Here is a 19,874-nt window from a genome sequence, read left to right as displayed (position 1 = left end):
CCATATGTAACGTGTATACAAGACAGTATCCCTTAGAAAGTTCTCCATGATGGTATCCCTTCCCTTAGGCAGATAGCCCTTGAGGCTTTGACCTAATCTCGTAGAAACCAAACCTTTTCTTTTCAACTGCTTAAAACAGCTGCCTTTTATTTGTACTTGAATCATACAAACAATCTCTATTCTACTCCAAAGATTTATGGAGCTAAATTTAATTACGAGGGTTGGAACTTTAATAGTGGCAACTATTTATTTACAAGGAATACAAAAGTGATTCATGTCACCATGTTAAGTCCTTCAATATAGGGAGGTGCAGCCTCTTTTTATGATCAATCATGTCACAATGCTGAGTCCCTAGTTCCTTTGATGAGCCATCTACTGAGCCATATGATTCTTGCTTGAAGGACTTTACTCACCAACTGTGGTCTAGCATTCTTTGTGATCACAAGTACGAGGGTTGGAACTTTAATAGTGGCAACTATTTATTTACAAATAATACAAAAGTGATTCATGTCACCATGTTTTACAGTCCTTCAATATAGTCGCCAGCATTGTGTACAACCCGTTTCCAACGATATGGAAGTCGCAGAATACCTGTAGCAGCGCCTGTTTTGTTGATAGTTTGAATGGACCGGTCTACTGCCGCAAGAATCTCAGGAACAGTTTGGAAGTGATTGCCATGAAGTGGTTCCTTCATCTTAGGAATTAAGTCATAGTCACAAGGGCTCAGATCTGGGGAATATGGTGGATGGTAAAGCACACCCCAGCCCCATCGCTTGAACAAATCAGTCACAGCTTGCGCTGCATGCGGCCGAGCATTGTCATGCAAAATGAGAGGAGCGTTCTACAGAAAGTGTCGCCATTTTTTTCTCAAAGCTGGTCGGAGATTGTGCTCCAAAAATGAGCAGTAATACTGCACAGTGATGGTATGTGTTAGGATGACACCATCATAGCCGTACATGAGAATCACCATAACTTTCACATTGCTGGGGTTCTGACGAAATTTTGAGCATCGTGGTGACCCATGATGGCACCATTCGTTTGATTGGCATTTCAGTTCTGGCTGGTACGATCGGGCCCAAGTCTCATCCAGCATAATGATAAGGCGTAAAAAAGCATCTCCTTTGTGCTCATAGCGCTCCAGGTGGGTTCGGGCAGCATCATATTGTAGCCATTTCTGCATTTCCGTCAATTGATGTGGAACCCATCGTGAAGCAATTTTTCTCATGGACAGGCGTTCCTTCAGAATGTGCAGCACAGTCGTATGCGCTAATCCTGTTTGTCCGGCCAGCTGACGAATCGTTTGGCGGTGATCACTGTCCATAAGTGCGGCAACAGCTTGCACGTCTGCATCGCTGACACTCGGACGACCTGGCCGCAGCATGTCTGCCACTTTTTGGCACCCTTCATTGAATACGGTTGTTACGGTTCTGTAAGGCAATGCAGATTCTCCGCAAGCCTCTTGAGGCCCTTGATGACACTGTCGTGCTGTACGACCTCTGGCACATTCAATTTTTATCCAACATCGTTGTTCTTGTTTTGAAAACATCCTGACAACACTTACTTTAGACTGCGAGCTAATACAAAGATACGTTCTTTGCGTCATTCCGCACACGCGTGACGTAGGCAGGATGAGTCTTTTTGCTGAGAGGTAAGGTAGGTATGTACGTGTGGTATACGCGATATTCTTTGGTTTTGTTGCATAGCGTTTCTTCAGCTGTATTGCCACTATTAAAGTTCCAACCCTCGTACATGCTACAAATTGCTGAAAATAATAGATATCCTACTGATTTTGTAAGAAAACTCACAAAAAAAAGTAGTAAATAAACAAGCTTCTCAACTCATTTCTCAAGAGTGAAGTTATTACAAATCCAAGCATCAAATAATAATAAATTTATTTGAACTTTTCCATACAATCTGATTACTACACGCATCTTCTTTGGGTTTAAAAAAGAATTAGCTATAAACTTATCACTACTCCATCTAGAATAGTCCCGTCCATCCAGAAACTCTTAAGATCAGATAAATAGACATCGCCACACTTCAGGTGTATACACTATCCTGAAGCATGTATATATTTAGTATTATATCTTCATAGCAAATCAGATACTTCAGGTGTATACACTACCCGATTCATTATGAAGATACATGCATAGAAACTCAATATATCATCTCAGCATCCAGAAAATTACCAATACAAACATCCGAACATAAAAAAGATATCTCCAAGCTCTCTACCAACCAGTTCATCAAAGAAAATAACACATCTTTACTAAAATACTTCAAGCACTCACATACAATAATTGAATGGGACAAGGTCAAACGCTTCCCAAATTCGACATAAAAAGTCTCAAAATTAGAGAAATGCTTGAAATCGCCATCAATGTCCTATATATCATATACTTCTGCAGCAATGCTAATTCTAGCGACAAAACCTTCATGGGAGTCAACCTGTATCTTGCAGGTGAGATTCGTTGTCACTGTGATGCAGGGTTTACTGCTAGTTGTTGGAGTAATATGAATTATTTTGGTAACCCCCTCTAATATCAGCAATATAGGTGCATTAATAATGTGATATTATTGTAACTAATATATATATATATATTGAAAAGATTTTTATTACTGCTTAATAAGTAAGTGATGCAAATAATTTTTAAAAAAGTTAGTGATTATTGCTTGGAATAATGATTGATTAAACTCTTTAAAGGTTTCACAATAAAGAGTGCAGAGTTTTCAATATTTTTCATAAAATATCCTCTTCTTTCTGTATTTGGGTCAACCTTCATGGCAAAATCACATAGTTCCTTTTTCCAAAATTTGCTTTTGTGATTTGTATGATTTCTTTGGCTTCATTTTCTATTGATGGAAATTCTTTAAAATTGTTTATAACTTCTGGCTTGAGCTAATGCCAGCAAGTACTAAATGTGCATGAATGAACTGTATATGAATAGTGGAATCAAATTACATGGAAAGAATTAAGAAAATACATTCAGCAATTGTGCACTTGGGAAAGCTTTACTATATTATGGCCAATTAGATTATAGTAGATTGTAATCTGAAGCATATTGTCAGTACTTAAGATCAGGAGATCAACAAATTGAATTCTGTATGAAATTGCATATTGCAGAATATCTTCCAGCATGCACTCAGAAAATGGCAGAAAAGAGAGATGGAAGATCTTACGGATGAGCTATCATAGTACCTTCCAAAAATATAATAATTAATTATGGTTCTAGAATCATGACTAATAATCACCCACATTTATAATTAGCATTCCTATGTTGATCCACAACATACAACAGATGGCAATGCCAAAACTGCAGTACATCTTTATTCAGTTTTCTGTGAAAGGTTCTCTGGCCATCCTAACAGTGATGTTGCAGGTTAGCATTAATTCATGCAGATGATAGACTGATGACTTTCCTCGTAGTCTGTTTTGAAATTATAGACACTAGAATCTTGCTCAAATGGTGTTACAGTCTTTGTTTGTCTACATCTTGTCACAATTCTCAGTTCGTAGCTCATTTGATGAACCTCCTGCTGAGCCAATGTCTACTATATGATTTTTGTCTAAAAGCATTCAGTTGCTAATACTCTAATCATTGTCCATGGCCTGGCATTCTTTGTGGTCAAACGTACTCAATAGTAGTATAAATCTCCAAGAAAATTTTATTCATATAAACATGAAAACTTTGTTTTAAATAATTAAAAACACACTAATTATTTTACTTTTAGGGAATAGACAGTTTCATAAAAGTTGAAAACATTTTCACAAAATTCCTTTATCTTAAAACCTGTAGTTATTTTTCCATTTCAAACACTTTATACAAATAAGGACTTTGGTTTCCTAATTCTAGCGACAAAACCTTCATGGGAGTCAACCTGTATCTTGCAGGTGAGATTCGTTGTCACTGTAATGCAGGTTTTACTGTTAGTTGTTGGAGTAATATGAATTATTTTGGTAACCCCCTCTAATATCAGCAATATAGGTGCATTAATAATGTGATAAATGTGCATCCTATTAAAAGTGTTGCAGTAGAAACCAAAGTCCTCATTTGTATAAAGTGTTTGAAATGGAAAAATAACTACAGGTTTTAAGATAAAGGAATTTTGTGAAAATGTTTTCAACTTTTATGAAACTGTCTATTCCCTAAAAGTAAAATAATTAGTGTGTTTTTAATTATTTAAAACAAAGTTTTCATGTTTATATGAATAAAATTTTCTTGGAGATTTATACTACTATTGAGTACGTTTGACCACAAAGAATGCCAGGCCATGGACAATGATTAGAGTATTAGCAACTGAATGCTTTTAGACAAAAATCATATAGTAGACATTGGCTCGGCAGGAGGTTCATCAAATGAGCTACGAACTGAGAATTGTGACAAGATGTAGACAAACAAAGACTGTAACACCATTTGAGCAAGATTCTAGTATCTATAATTTCAAAACAGACTACGAGGAAAGTCATCAGTCTATCATCTGCATGAATTAATGCTAACCTGCAACATCACTGTTAGGATGGCCAGAGAACCTTTCACAGAAAACTGAATAAAGATGTACTACAGTTTTGGCATTGCCATCTGTTGTATGTTGTGGATCAACATAGGAATGCTAATTACGAGGGCCATCCAGGAAGTAGATTACGTTTCCGTCTGTGTCCGCTAGGGGCGGGGCTAGCGCGGCCATCTTGGGGTCAGAGCGTTGCGCAGCTCAGTCTGCATCTAGCCGTGCTAGTGAGAGGTTCGTGCTGTGCTCTGTTCAGATACTGTGACGGTTTGAAATGTCTGCGTTAATTGAAAATCCCGCGAGCTGCGCTCAGTAATAAGGTTTCTGACTGCAAAAAACTGTAAACCGATAGAAATCTATCGGCAGCTTCGTGAAGTGTATGGGGACAACATTATCACTGAAGGTGGAGTGCGTCAGTGGGTCATAAGATTTCAAAATGGCCGAACCAATGTTCACGACGAAGATCGAAGTGGGAGACCCAGCATAGTGACCGCCGAACTTCTCGAAAAAGTCGATGCTAAAGTCAGTGAAAATCGAAATTTCACAATAACGGAACTTTCTTTGAGTTTTCCACAAATTTCGCGAAGTTTGTTGCACGAAATCATCAGCGAAAAGCTTGGTTACCACAAGTTTTGTGCAAGATGGATTCCAAAAATCTTGACAGAGGACCACAAAAATCAGCGAATGGCTGCAGCGTTGAACTTTTTGGACGCTTACCATAAGGATGGTGACTCTTTACTCGATCGCATCGTTACTGGTGACGAAACATGGGTGAAACATGTGAACTGTGAAACGAAATTGCAATCAATGCAGTGGGGGCACACAAGTTCTCCCCAAAAACCCAAGAAATGCATGCAAACAATGTCGGCAAGGAAGATGATGGCGACTGTTTTTTGGGACAGAAAAGGTGTAATTTTGGTGGACTTCCTGGAAAGAGGCACTACAATAAACTCTCAAAGGTATTGCCAAACTCTCCAAAAACTCAGAAGAGCAATTCAAAACAAGCGCAGAGGAATGTTGAGCTCTAAGATCTTGTTGATTCACGACAACGCCCGGCCCCACACGGCAAATGTCACTCGTAAAGTTCTTGAATCTTTTAAGTGGGAGTTGTTTCCTCATCCGCCGTACAGTCCCGACCTGGCACCGAGCGACTTCCACCTATTCCCAGCAATGAAGAAGTGGCTGGCTATGCAGTGTTTTGATGACGACGCACAGCTGCAAGAAGAGGTAACGAAGTGGTTGAAGGCGCAGGCAGCCGAATTTTTCGACGAAGGAATTTCCAAGCTCGTACATCGCTACGATAAATGCCTTAATTTGTATGGTGACTATGTAGAAAAGTAGTATTTGAGTGTGGCTTTCATCTGTATATAATAAAATTTGTTTCCTATACTTTGTTTATTTTTTTATTCCAAAACGTAATCTACTTTCTGGATAGCCCTCGTATAAATGTGGGTGATTATTAGTCATGATTCTAGAACCATAATTAATTATTATATTTTTGGAAGGTACTACGATAGCTTATCCGTAAGATCTTCCATCTCTCTTTTCTGCCATTTTCTGAGTGCATGCTGGAAGATATTCTGCAATATGCAATTTCATACAGAATTCAATTTGTTGATCTCCTGATCTTAAGTGCTGACAACATGCTTCAGATTACAATCTACTATAATCTAATTGGCCATAATATAGTAAACCTTTCCCAAGTGCACAATTGCTGAATGTATTTTCTTAATTCTTTCCATGTAATTTGATTCCACTATTCATATACAGTTCATTCATGCACATTTAGTACTTGCTGGCATTAGCTCAGGCCAGAAGTTATAAACAATTTTAAAGAATTTCCATCAATAGAAAATGAAGCCAAAGAAATCATACAAATCACAGAAGCAAATTTTGGAAAAAGGAACTATGTGATTTTGCCATGAAGGTTGACCCAAATAGAGAAAGAAGAGGATATTTTATGAAAAATATTGAAAACTCTGCACTCTTTATCGTGAAACCTTTAAAGAGTTTAATCAATCATTATTACAAGCAAAAAATCACTAACTTTTTTTAAAATTATTTGCATCAGTTACTTATTAAGCAGTAATAAAAATCTTTTCAATTAATATATATATATATATTAGTTACAATAATATTTAGGTTGGTTTAAATTATACCAAACAGATTTCTTTTATAGTTAAAAGTTATTGTAAGGAACCAGATTTTGCCATATGCACAACATATTAATGACATAATCCCTCTGTTCAGCAAGGGTTTACTGTAATTCCATACGATTATTTTTCACTTCACCCACATAAAACAGTTGTTTTAATTTTTACTTAAGACATGTTAAAAAATTTTGTTCTACATCTGAACTTTGTGAAAATAGATGTCCTATGAATGTCCTACGAATGCAGCAAAAATTAAATACTCTCCGGATTTTATTGAAAACTTATAAAAAAGACAAGCTTCTGCAGTTATTTCTGAAATAGTAATGTTGCTGCAAATGCAAGAATCAAACAGAAGTAAATTCACTAGCATATTCCCCTACTATCCAATCATTCAATGCATCAGTTCCATTTTTGAAAGAGCTGGCTTTAAACTTGCCACAATTCCAGTCCCATTTATTCGCAAATTGTTAAGAATGATCAAATTGGACACCACCACAACAGATACTGCAGATGTGTATACTATTTCCATTCACAACAAACACACAGAAATTCAATATATGTGTTCAAAATCTAGAAAACTATTTTTAAGAACTGCCAAGCATAAAAAAGATTTTTATAAACTTTCTGCCAACCAGTATGTCAACAAAATTAGCACATCTTTGGCTAAATACAGCAACAGAATCAAAATCATCAAGAAAATGTGGCATAAAAGAAGCCTTAAAATAATAGTATTAGAAGTTGCCTCTAGACCATGTTGCTACAGAGATATCTTCCTTTCAGCATACCATATAGATAGCTGGATATTGATTCTGGAAAGTACAGTAACCTTGCAGAAAACAATAAAAGAGGAGGAACTTCATAGCCATGATGGGTCATCTGCAAAAGCTCATAAGTACCTTTAAATATGGTTTCAGCATGTCAAATATTTCATTTTTAAATTCATTCTAAATACAAGTGCTTTTTAAACTCTTAAATATGCATTCAAGCATTGCCATGCTGCAGAATGTCTACCAGCAAGCACTGATTAAATGGCAGAAAAAGCAAATGAAGTATCCCATGGACATGAGGATAAGCTTATGTCCTTGTATAAGGATAAGCTTATGCCCTTGTAAAAGGATAAGCTTATGTCCTTGCATAAGGATAAGGTTATATCCTTGCATTATAATTAGTTATTATTTTAGAATCATGACTAGTGACCACCCACATTTATAACTCAGGAACTTAGCAACCGTTTTTGATCTCAGATTTGATACCACCCATACTGGTGTTACTTCTTCATTCAGCTTCCTCTGAAATATCCTCTGACCATGCTAACAGTGGTGTTAGTATTTTGCTCAAGGGACGTGCAGCCTTTTTTTATGATCAATCATGTCACAATGCTGAGTCCCTAGTTCCTTTGATGAGCCATCCACTGAGCCATATGATTCTTGCCTGAAGGACTTTACTCACCAACTGTGGCCTAGCATTCTTTGTGATCACAAGTACGAGGGTTGGAACTTTAATAATGACAACTATTTATTTACAAGGAATACAAAAGTGATTCATGTCACCATGTTTTACAGTCCTTCAATATAGTCGCCAGCATTGTGTACAACCCGTTTCCAACGATATGGAAGTCGCAGAATACCTGTAGCAGCGCCTGTTTTGTTGATAGTTTGAATGGACCGGTCTACTGCCGCAAGAATCTCAGGAACAGTTTGGAAGTGATTGCCATGAAGTGGTTCCTTCATCTTAGGAATTAAGTCATAGTCACAAGGGCTCAGATCTGGGGAATATGGTGGATGGTAAAGCACACCCCAGCCCCATCGCTTGAACAAATCAGTCACAGCTTGCGCTGCATGCGGCCGAGCATTGTCATGCAAAATGAGAGGAGCGTTCTACAGAAAGTGTCGCCATTTTTTTCTCAAAGCTGGTCGGAGATTGTGCTCCAAAAATGAGCAGTAATACTGCACAGTGATGGTATGTGTTAGGATGACACCATCATAGCCGTACATGAGAATCACCATAACTTTCACATTGCTGGGGTTCTGACGAAATTTTGAGCATCGTGGTGACCCATGATGGCACCATTCGTTTGATTGGCATTTCAGTTCTGGCTGGTACGATCGGGCCCAAGTCTCATCCAGCATAATGATAAGGCGTAAAAAAGCATCTCCTTTGTGCTCATAGCGCTCCAGGTGGGTTCGGGCAGCATCATATTGTAGCCATTTCTGCATTTCCGTCAATTGATGTGGAACCCATCGTGAAGCAATTTTTCTCATGGACAGGCGTTCCTTCAGAATGTGCAGCACAGTCGTATGCGCTAATCCTGTTTGTCCGGCCAGCTGACGAATCGTTTGGCGGTGATCACTGTCCATAAGTGCGGCAACAGCTTGCACGTCTGCATCGCTGACACTCGGACGACCTGGCCGCAGCATGTCTGCCACTTTTTGGCACCCTTCATTGAATACGGTTGTTACGGTTCTGTAAGGCAATGCAGATTCTCCGCAAGCCTCTTGAGGCCCTTGATGACACTGTCGTGCTGTACGACCTCTGGCACATTCAATTTTTATCCAACATCGTTGTTCTTGTTTTGAAAACATCCTGACAACACTTACTTTAGACTGCGAGCTAATACAAAGATACGTTCTTTGCGTCATTCCGCACACGCGTGACGTAGGCAGGATGAGTCTTTTTGCTGAGAGGTAAGGTAGGTATGTACGTGTGGTATACGCGATATTCTTTGGTTTTGTTGCATAGCGTTTCTTCAGCTGTATTGCCACTATTAAAGTTCCAACCCTCGTACATGCTACAAATTGCTGAAAATAATAGATATCCTACTGATTTTGTAAGAAAACTCACAAAAAAAAGTAGTAAATAAACAAGCTTCTCAACTCATTTCTCAAGAGTGAAGTTATTACAAATCCAAGCATCAAATAATAATAAATTTATTTGAACTTTTCCATACAATCTGATTACTACACGCATCTTCTTTGGGTTTAAAAAAGAATTAGCTATAAACTTATCACTACTCCATCTAGAATAGTCCCGTCCATCCAGAAACTCTTAAGATCAGATAAATAGACATCGCCACACTTCAGGTGTATACACTATCCTGAAGCATGTATATATTTAGTATTATATCTTCATAGCAAATCAGATACTTCAGGTGTATACACTACCCGATTCATTATGAAGATACATGCATAGAAACTCAATATATCATCTCAGCATCCAGAAAATTACCAATACAAACATCCGAACATAAAAAAGATATCTCCAAGCTCTCTACCAACCAGTTCATCAAAGAAAATAACACATCTTTACTAAAATACTTCAAGCACTCACATACAATAATTGAATGGGACAAGGTCAAACGCTTCCCAAATTCGACATAAAAAGTCTCAAAATTAGAGAAATGCTTGAAATCGCCATCAATGTCCTATATATCATATACTTCTGCAGCAATGCTAATTCTAGCGACAAAACCTTCATGGGAGTCAACCTGTATCTTGCAGGTGAGATTCGTTGTCACTGTGATGCAGGGTTTACTGCTAGTTGTTGGAGTAATATGAATTATTTTGGTAACCCCCTCTAATATCAGCAATATAGGTGCATTAATAATGTGATATTATTGTAACTAATATATATATATATATTGAAAAGATTTTTATTACTGCTTAATAAGTAAGTGATGCAAATAATTTTTAAAAAAGTTAGTGATTATTGCTTGGAATAATGATTGATTAAACTCTTTAAAGGTTTCACAATAAAGAGTGCAGAGTTTTCAATATTTTTCATAAAATATCCTCTTCTTTCTGTATTTGGGTCAACCTTCATGGCAAAATCACATAGTTCCTTTTTCCAAAATTTGCTTTTGTGATTTGTATGATTTCTTTGGCTTCATTTTCTATTGATGGAAATTCTTTAAAATTGTTTATAACTTCTGGCTTGAGCTAATGCCAGCAAGTACTAAATGTGCATGAATGAACTGTATATGAATAGTGGAATCAAATTACATGGAAAGAATTAAGAAAATACATTCAGCAATTGTGCACTTGGGAAAGCTTTACTATATTATGGCCAATTAGATTATAGTAGATTGTAATCTGAAGCATATTGTCAGTACTTAAGATCAGGAGATCAACAAATTGAATTCTGTATGAAATTGCATATTGCAGAATATCTTCCAGCATGCACTCAGAAAATGGCAGAAAAGAGAGATGGAAGATCTTACGGATGAGCTATCATAGTACCTTCCAAAAATATAATAATTAATTATGGTTCTAGAATCATGACTAATAATCACCCACATTTATAATTAGCATTCCTATGTTGATCCACAACATACAACAGATGGCAATGCCAAAACTGCAGTACATCTTTATTCAGTTTTCTGTGAAAGGTTCTCTGGCCATCCTAACAGTGATGTTGCAGGTTAGCATTAATTCATGCAGATGATAGACTGATGACTTTCCTCGTAGTCTGTTTTGAAATTATAGACACTAGAATCTTGCTCAAATGGTGTTACAGTCTTTGTTTGTCTACATCTTGTCACAATTCTCAGTTCGTAGCTCATTTGATGAACCTCCTGCTGAGCCAATGTCTACTATATGATTTTTGTCTAAAAGCATTCAGTTGCTAATACTCTAATCATTGTCCATGGCCTGGCATTCTTTGTGGTCAAACGTACTCAATAGTAGTATAAATCTCCAAGAAAATTTTATTCATATAAACATGAAAACTTTGTTTTAAATAATTAAAAACACACTAATTATTTTACTTTTAGGGAATAGACAGTTTCATAAAAGTTGAAAACATTTTCACAAAATTCCTTTATCTTAAAACCTGTAGTTATTTTTCCATTTCAAACACTTTATACAAATAAGGACTTTGGTTTCCTAATTCTAGCGACAAAACCTTCATGGGAGTCAACCTGTATCTTGCAGGTGAGATTCGTTGTCACTGTAATGCAGGTTTTACTGTTAGTTGTTGGAGTAATATGAATTATTTTGGTAACCCCCTCTAATATCAGCAATATAGGTGCATTAATAATGTGATAAATGTGCATCCTATTAAAAGTGTTGCAGTAGAAACCAAAGTCCTCATTTGTATAAAGTGTTTGAAATGGAAAAATAACTACAGGTTTTAAGATAAAGGAATTTTGTGAAAATGTTTTCAACTTTTATGAAACTGTCTATTCCCTAAAAGTAAAATAATTAGTGTGTTTTTAATTATTTAAAACAAAGTTTTCATGTTTATATGAATAAAATTTTCTTGGAGATTTATACTACTATTGAGTACGTTTGACCACAAAGAATGCCAGGCCATGGACAATGATTAGAGTATTAGCAACTGAATGCTTTTAGACAAAAATCATATAGTAGACATTGGCTCGGCAGGAGGTTCATCAAATGAGCTACGAACTGAGAATTGTGACAAGATGTAGACAAACAAAGACTGTAACACCATTTGAGCAAGATTCTAGTATCTATAATTTCAAAACAGACTACGAGGAAAGTCATCAGTCTATCATCTGCATGAATTAATGCTAACCTGCAACATCACTGTTAGGATGGCCAGAGAACCTTTCACAGAAAACTGAATAAAGATGTACTACAGTTTTGGCATTGCCATCTGTTGTATGTTGTGGATCAACATAGGAATGCTAATTACGAGGGCCATCCAGGAAGTAGATTACGTTTCCGTCTGTGTCCGCTAGGGGCGGGGCTAGCGCGGCCATCTTGGGGTCAGAGCGTTGCGCAGCTCAGTCTGCATCTAGCCGTGCTAGTGAGAGGTTCGTGCTGTGCTCTGTTCAGATACTGTGACGGTTTGAAATGTCTGCGTTAATTGAAAATCCCGCGAGCTGCGCTCAGTAATAAGGTTTCTGACTGCAAAAAACTGTAAACCGATAGAAATCTATCGGCAGCTTCGTGAAGTGTATGGGGACAACATTATCACTGAAGGTGGAGTGCGTCAGTGGGTCATAAGATTTCAAAATGGCCGAACCAATGTTCACGACGAAGATCGAAGTGGGAGACCCAGCATAGTGACCGCCGAACTTCTCGAAAAAGTCGATGCTAAAGTCAGTGAAAATCGAAATTTCACAATAACGGAACTTTCTTTGAGTTTTCCACAAATTTCGCGAAGTTTGTTGCACGAAATCATCAGCGAAAAGCTTGGTTACCACAAGTTTTGTGCAAGATGGATTCCAAAAATCTTGACAGAGGACCACAAAAATCAGCGAATGGCTGCAGCGTTGAACTTTTTGGACGCTTACCATAAGGATGGTGACTCTTTACTCGATCGCATCGTTACTGGTGACGAAACATGGGTGAAACATGTGAACTGTGAAACGAAATTGCAATCAATGCAGTGGGGGCACACAAGTTCTCCCCAAAAACCCAAGAAATGCATGCAAACAATGTCGGCAAGGAAGATGATGGCGACTGTTTTTTGGGACAGAAAAGGTGTAATTTTGGTGGACTTCCTGGAAAGAGGCACTACAATAAACTCTCAAAGGTATTGCCAAACTCTCCAAAAACTCAGAAGAGCAATTCAAAACAAGCGCAGAGGAATGTTGAGCTCTAAGATCTTGTTGATTCACGACAACGCCCGGCCCCACACGGCAAATGTCACTCGTAAAGTTCTTGAATCTTTTAAGTGGGAGTTGTTTCCTCATCCGCCGTACAGTCCCGACCTGGCACCGAGCGACTTCCACCTATTCCCAGCAATGAAGAAGTGGCTGGCTATGCAGTGTTTTGATGACGACGCACAGCTGCAAGAAGAGGTAACGAAGTGGTTGAAGGCGCAGGCAGCCGAATTTTTCGACGAAGGAATTTCCAAGCTCGTACATCGCTACGATAAATGCCTTAATTTGTATGGTGACTATGTAGAAAAGTAGTATTTGAGTGTGGCTTTCATCTGTATATAATAAAATTTGTTTCCTATACTTTGTTTATTTTTTTATTCCAAAACGTAATCTACTTTCTGGATAGCCCTCGTATAAATGTGGGTGATTATTAGTCATGATTCTAGAACCATAATTAATTATTATATTTTTGGAAGGTACTACGATAGCTTATCCGTAAGATCTTCCATCTCTCTTTTCTGCCATTTTCTGAGTGCATGCTGGAAGATATTCTGCAATATGCAATTTCATACAGAATTCAATTTGTTGATCTCCTGATCTTAAGTGCTGACAACATGCTTCAGATTACAATCTACTATAATCTAATTGGCCATAATATAGTAAACCTTTCCCAAGTGCACAATTGCTGAATGTATTTTCTTAATTCTTTCCATGTAATTTGATTCCACTATTCATATACAGTTCATTCATGCACATTTAGTACTTGCTGGCATTAGCTCAGGCCAGAAGTTATAAACAATTTTAAAGAATTTCCATCAATAGAAAATGAAGCCAAAGAAATCATACAAATCACAGAAGCAAATTTTGGAAAAAGGAACTATGTGATTTTGCCATGAAGGTTGACCCAAATAGAGAAAGAAGAGGATATTTTATGAAAAATATTGAAAACTCTGCACTCTTTATCGTGAAACCTTTAAAGAGTTTAATCAATCATTATTACAAGCAAAAAATCACTAACTTTTTTTAAAATTATTTGCATCAGTTACTTATTAAGCAGTAATAAAAATCTTTTCAATTAATATATATATATATATTAGTTACAATAATATTTAGGTTGGTTTAAATTATACCAAACAGATTTCTTTTATAGTTAAAAGTTATTGTAAGGAACCAGATTTTGCCATATGCACAACATATTAATGACATAATCCCTCTGTTCAGCAAGGGTTTACTGTAATTCCATACGATTATTTTTCACTTCACCCACATAAAACAGTTGTTTTAATTTTTACTTAAGACATGTTAAAAAATTTTGTTCTACATCTGAACTTTGTGAAAATAGATGTCCTATGAATGTCCTACGAATGCAGCAAAAATTAAATACTCTCCGGATTTTATTGAAAACTTATAAAAAAGACAAGCTTCTGCAGTTATTTCTGAAATAGTAATGTTGCTGCAAATGCAAGAATCAAACAGAAGTAAATTCACTAGCATATTCCCCTACTATCCAATCATTCAATGCATCAGTTCCATTTTTGAAAGAGCTGGCTTTAAACTTGCCACAATTCCAGTCCCATTTATTCGCAAATTGTTAAGAATGATCAAATTGGACACCACCACAACAGATACTGCAGATGTGTATACTATTTCCATTCACAACAAACACACAGAAATTCAATATATGTGTTCAAAATCTAGAAAACTATTTTTAAGAACTGCCAAGCATAAAAAAGATTTTTATAAACTTTCTGCCAACCAGTATGTCAACAAAATTAGCACATCTTTGGCTAAATACAGCAACAGAATCAAAATCATCAAGAAAATGTGGCATAAAAGAAGCCTTAAAATAATAGTATTAGAAGTTGCCTCTAGACCATGTTGCTACAGAGATATCTTCCTTTCAGCATACCATATAGATAGCTGGATATTGATTCTGGAAAGTACAGTAACCTTGCAGAAAACAATAAAAGAGGAGGAACTTCATAGCCATGATGGGTCATCTGCAAAAGCTCATAAGTACCTTTAAATATGGTTTCAGCATGTCAAATATTTCATTTTTAAATTCATTCTAAATACAAGTGCTTTTTAAACTCTTAAATATGCATTCAAGCATTGCCATGCTGCAGAATGTCTACCAGCAAGCACTGATTAAATGGCAGAAAAAGCAAATGAAGTATCCCATGGACATGAGGATAAGCTTATGTCCTTGTATAAGGATAAGCTTATGCCCTTGTAAAAGGATAAGCTTATGTCCTTGCATAAGGATAAGGTTATATCCTTGCATTATAATTAGTTATTATTTTAGAATCATGACTAGTGACCACCCACATTTATAACTCAGGAACTTAGCAACCGTTTTTGATCTCAGATTTGATACCACCCATACTGGTGTTACTTCTTCATTCAGCTTCCTCTGAAATATCCTCTGACCATGCTAACAGTGGTGTTAGTATTTTGCTCAAGGGACGTGCAGCCTTTTTTTATGATCAATCATGTCACAATGCTGAGTCCCTAGTTCCTTTGATGAGCCATCCACTGAGCCATATGATTCTTGCCTGAAGGACTTTACTCACCAACTGTGGCCTAGCATTCTTTGTGATCACAAGTACGAGGGTTGGAACTTTAATAATGACAACTATTTATTTACAAGGAATACAAAAGTGATTCATGTCACCATGTTTTACAGTCCTTCAATATAGTCGCCAGCATTGTGTACAACCCGTTTCCAACGATATGGAAGTCGCAGAATACCTGTAGCAGCGCCTGTTTTGTTGATAGTTTGAATGGACCGGTCTACTGCCGCAACAATCTCAACAGTTTGGAAGCGAGTGCCACGAAGTGGTTCCTTCATCTTAGGAATTAAGTCATAGTCACAAGGGCTCAGATCTGGGGAATATGGTGGATGGTAAAGCACACCCCAGCCCCATCGCTTGAACAAATCAGTCACAGCTTGCGCATTTTGCATGACACAGCTCTCATTTTGCATGACAATGCTCGGCGCTGCATGCGGCCGAGCATTGTCATGCAAAATGAGAAGAGCGTTCTGCAGAAAGTGTCGCCATTTTTTTTCTCAAAGCTGGTCGGAGATTGTGCTCCAAAAATGAGCAGTAATACTGTGCAGTGACTGTCTGCTGTGGGGGAACGGTATGCGTTAGGATGACACCATCACAGTCGTACACGAGAATCACCATAACTTTCACATTGCTGGGGTTCTGACGAAATTTCGAACGTCGTGGTGACCCATGATGACGCCATTCGTTTGATTGGTGTTTCAGTTCTGGCTGGTACTATCAGGCCCAAGTTCTCATCCAGCGTAATGATACGGCGTAAAAAAGCATCTCCTTTGTGCTCATAGCGCTCCAGGTGGGTTCGGGCAGCATCGTATCGTAGCCATTTCTGCATTTCCGTCAATTGATGTGAAACCCATCGTGAAGCAATTTTTTTCTCATGGACAGGCGTTCCTTCAGAATGTGCAGCACAGTCGTATGCGCTAATCCTGTTTGTCTGGCCAGCTGACGAATCATTTGGCGGCGATCACTGTCCATTAGTGCGGCAACAGCTTGCACGTCTGCATTGCTGACACTCGGATGACCTGGCCGCAGCATGTCTGCCACGTTTTGCTGTCCTTCATTGAATGCTTTCACCCATCTTGCTACAGTTCTGTAAGGAAATGCAGATTCCCTGCAAGCCTTTTGAAGCCCTTGATGACACTGTCGTGCTGTACGACCTCTGGCACATTCAATTTTTATCCAACATCATTGTTCTTGTTTTGAAAACATCCCGAGAACACTTACTTTAGACCGCGAGCTAATACAAGGATTCGTCCTTCGCGTCACTCCGCATGCGCTTGACATAGGCAGGACGAGTCTTTTTGCTGAGAGGTAAGGTAGGTATGTAGTTTACGTGTGGTATACGCGATATTCTTTGGTTTTGTTGCGTAGCGTTTTTTCAGCTGTGTTGCCACTATTAAAGTTCCAACCCTCGTAGTTAGTAGTAGCATCAACTTTACCCAACAGCTTCTGTAGCAGCTTTTTGTCTGCTTTTAAGTAGAGCCCTTTGAATAATATATTTAATTTTTTAACATACTTTCTGGGTTTCCATTTCTTTCTTCACTAGCGTTGTAAAATATTCATTATATTCTGAATTAGTTTAAAATATATGTTCTTTATGGCACCAGCTGCAAATTTAAAAACATATGCACTTTTACGGAAGATCTCATTGACATGAAAAATTAAATTCATCAATAAATTTATTCTTGCAATCTTCAAGAATTTTAACACAAAAATATGGAAACTTTGTTTTTAACTTACAGTAATTATTTTACTTTTATTGAACAACCTCACAAGTTTAAGAAACATTTTCACAAAATTCTATTATACTATATTAGAAAACTTATTAGAAAAATATGTTTAAGATAATTATTTAAAGCAGTAAAATTTGTTGCCATTTTTTTTTCCATTTCAAACACCTCATATATAAATAAAGACCTGAGTTTTTATTGCAACACTTTTACCACATTATTTATAAACCTATATTGCTTACATACAGAGGAGATGGATTATCAAAATGATTTCTTAAGTACAAGGAATAGAAACTGAAAATTATTTGCAGTAGCTAAATAATTATTGCTTCTAATATTCAATAATCTCTTTTCAAACTTACTGGAAACTCTTTGCAGGTGAATGGCACATACACAAGTGTAAAAGTAGAGTGATGAAAAGTTCTGCTGCCCACTACTTAAATGGTATTTGATAGGAATGTGAAACTTTGGTGGTGAATCATGATTCCTATACCACAATTTAGCGGAAAAGACATAACCATGCTTCCCCATCCACCATATAGATCTGACATATCTCCATGTGATTTCTTCCTGTTTCCGAGGGTGAAAAGTGCATTGAAAGACATTGATATGACATCATGGATGACATCCAAAGGGTTGTGAGGATAGTGCTAAACCAGAAAAATTCCAGGAAAAGACTTTTGAGATTCCTGCAAACAGTGGGAAAATCGTCGAGTTTGCTGGTCAATGCCCAAGGTTCTTTTTTTGAAGAATACTACGTGTACTGAAAGATTTTATCAAATAAAGTATGCTTTTTTATACTCAGTATCCTTACTTTTACAACAGACCATGTTTTACTCAATGACCTAATTTTCACTGAGCTGGACACATCCCATCCCAGGAAAATTTGCAACCACTTAAATAGTTCAGTTTGAACAAACAGTACCTTCGAATGAATTAATATAATATGTACAATTTCCATGAAAATGAATACCCTTACCTGCCTTGAAATTTTGAAAGACAACATGTACATGAAATTGGCAAGAACCCTACAGCAGTGATTTCAAACTCAAATTACATGTGGGCGAATGCACAATCTGAAAGCAGCTAATAGGCCTGAACATTTTTTTAATAAAATTTTAAATTTTACTTCTTATTTATCAAAACATAAGTAAACAATAACAACGGAAATAACTCAAATTTATATTTATTTTCCATCTGTAGTCTAAAGGTGCAAGAACATGCAAGAAATTTCTATTGATTATACTTTTTAATTCAAATGTATTGAGAACTAACTGACTATTAAATTTTACAATGATATTTATTTCAGGTGATTCCAATATTTTGAATTACTAAATAACTTACTTTTAACCTTAAGCAGGAATTTCAGAATACTAAAGTGCTTTAGGTGGCAAACTAAATATACTGACTGCATCAAGGTAGGAAAGTGTTCTATCATGTGGCCTAGCATACAAATGCAGACAAAATCTCAACTTATTTCTTCTTCCCCCTTCAATAGTAATTGCACACATATAAGCACAGTGTATCTTAATGCCTCTAAAACTATAAGCAGTTTACAAAAGATACATAACCGAAATGCATTCATGAGCCATATACACTGGTGTGCAAAAATTAAGGACGAGACGGTTTTTTCAATATAACTTTGTACAAAAGCTTTCCAAATCAACACATTTAATATTGTAAGATCCCCAATACGTAAGGACATGAGTAATGTAAGCAACACTTACTAAAAGAGAAATCAGAGGGATAAAAAGAAGCTTTATTGAAAAAGTAACATGGAGCGCAATGCGACTGAAGGCCGAAACACATTTAGTGATAGGTGTCCAGCAAGAAACATCTGGTCTTTAATAGGGGATATGATCTCCCCTGACTGCTAGGCAGGCTTCACAGCGTCTGCCCATGCTGAGAATGAGGGTGTCAATGAGTTGTTCAGGCATTGCTGCCCATTCGTCTTGCAGTGCCAATCGAAGCTCCGGAATCGTTACTGGTGCTAAGGTACGAGCTGCCAAGCGTCTGCCTAGAAAATCCCATACATGTTCGATGGGATTGAGATCCGGAGATCGTGCCGGCCAATCCATACATTCAATATCCTCACTCACTAAGAGCTGTTCAGCAGCTACTGTGCGATGACATGGTGCATTGTCATCCATGAAAAGGAACTGCGGACCCATAGCGCCTCTAAAAAGACGCACATATGGAAGAACAATCTCGTTACAATAACGAGTCCCGTTGACTGAACCTGCGTCGAAGATGTGAAGGTCTGTACAACTACCAAGCATGATGCCTTCCCAAACGAGAACACCGCCACCTCCATACCTGTCCCTTTCAATGATGTTCGAGGGAT

The 19,874-nt window shown here is 37.3% G+C and overlaps 1 protein-coding gene and 1 long non-coding RNA gene across 7 annotated transcripts in view; one reads left to right on the top strand and one right to left on the bottom strand.

The window, feature by feature from the left end:
* Positions 1-18,330, top strand: part of LOC118193884 (uncharacterized) — an 85,187-nt gene extending 66,857 nt beyond the window's left edge. For all 6 annotated transcript variants that reach the window (XR_015043304.1, XR_015043308.1, XR_015043305.1 and 3 more), the window contains one exon: positions 17,909-18,330. This is a non-coding gene — a long non-coding RNA (uncharacterized LOC118193884). The remainder of the gene's footprint in view (positions 1-17,908) is intronic.
* The window catches only part of Invadolysin (leishmanolysin-like peptidase, invadolysin), a 578,826-nt gene that overhangs the window by 13,059 nt on the left and 545,893 nt on the right, over positions 1-19,874 (bottom strand). The window lies entirely within an intron of this gene.

The sequence above is a fragment of the Stegodyphus dumicola genome, chromosome 10 (genome assembly GCF_044657685.1).
Source record: "Stegodyphus dumicola isolate Sdum_Otavi_A_Nest chromosome 10, ASM4465768v1".
NCBI classification, from domain to species: domain Eukaryota; kingdom Metazoa; phylum Arthropoda; class Arachnida; order Araneae; family Eresidae; genus Stegodyphus; species Stegodyphus dumicola.
Note: the sequence above shows the minus strand (reverse complement) of the source record. Positions and strands in the feature narration are given on the sequence as shown.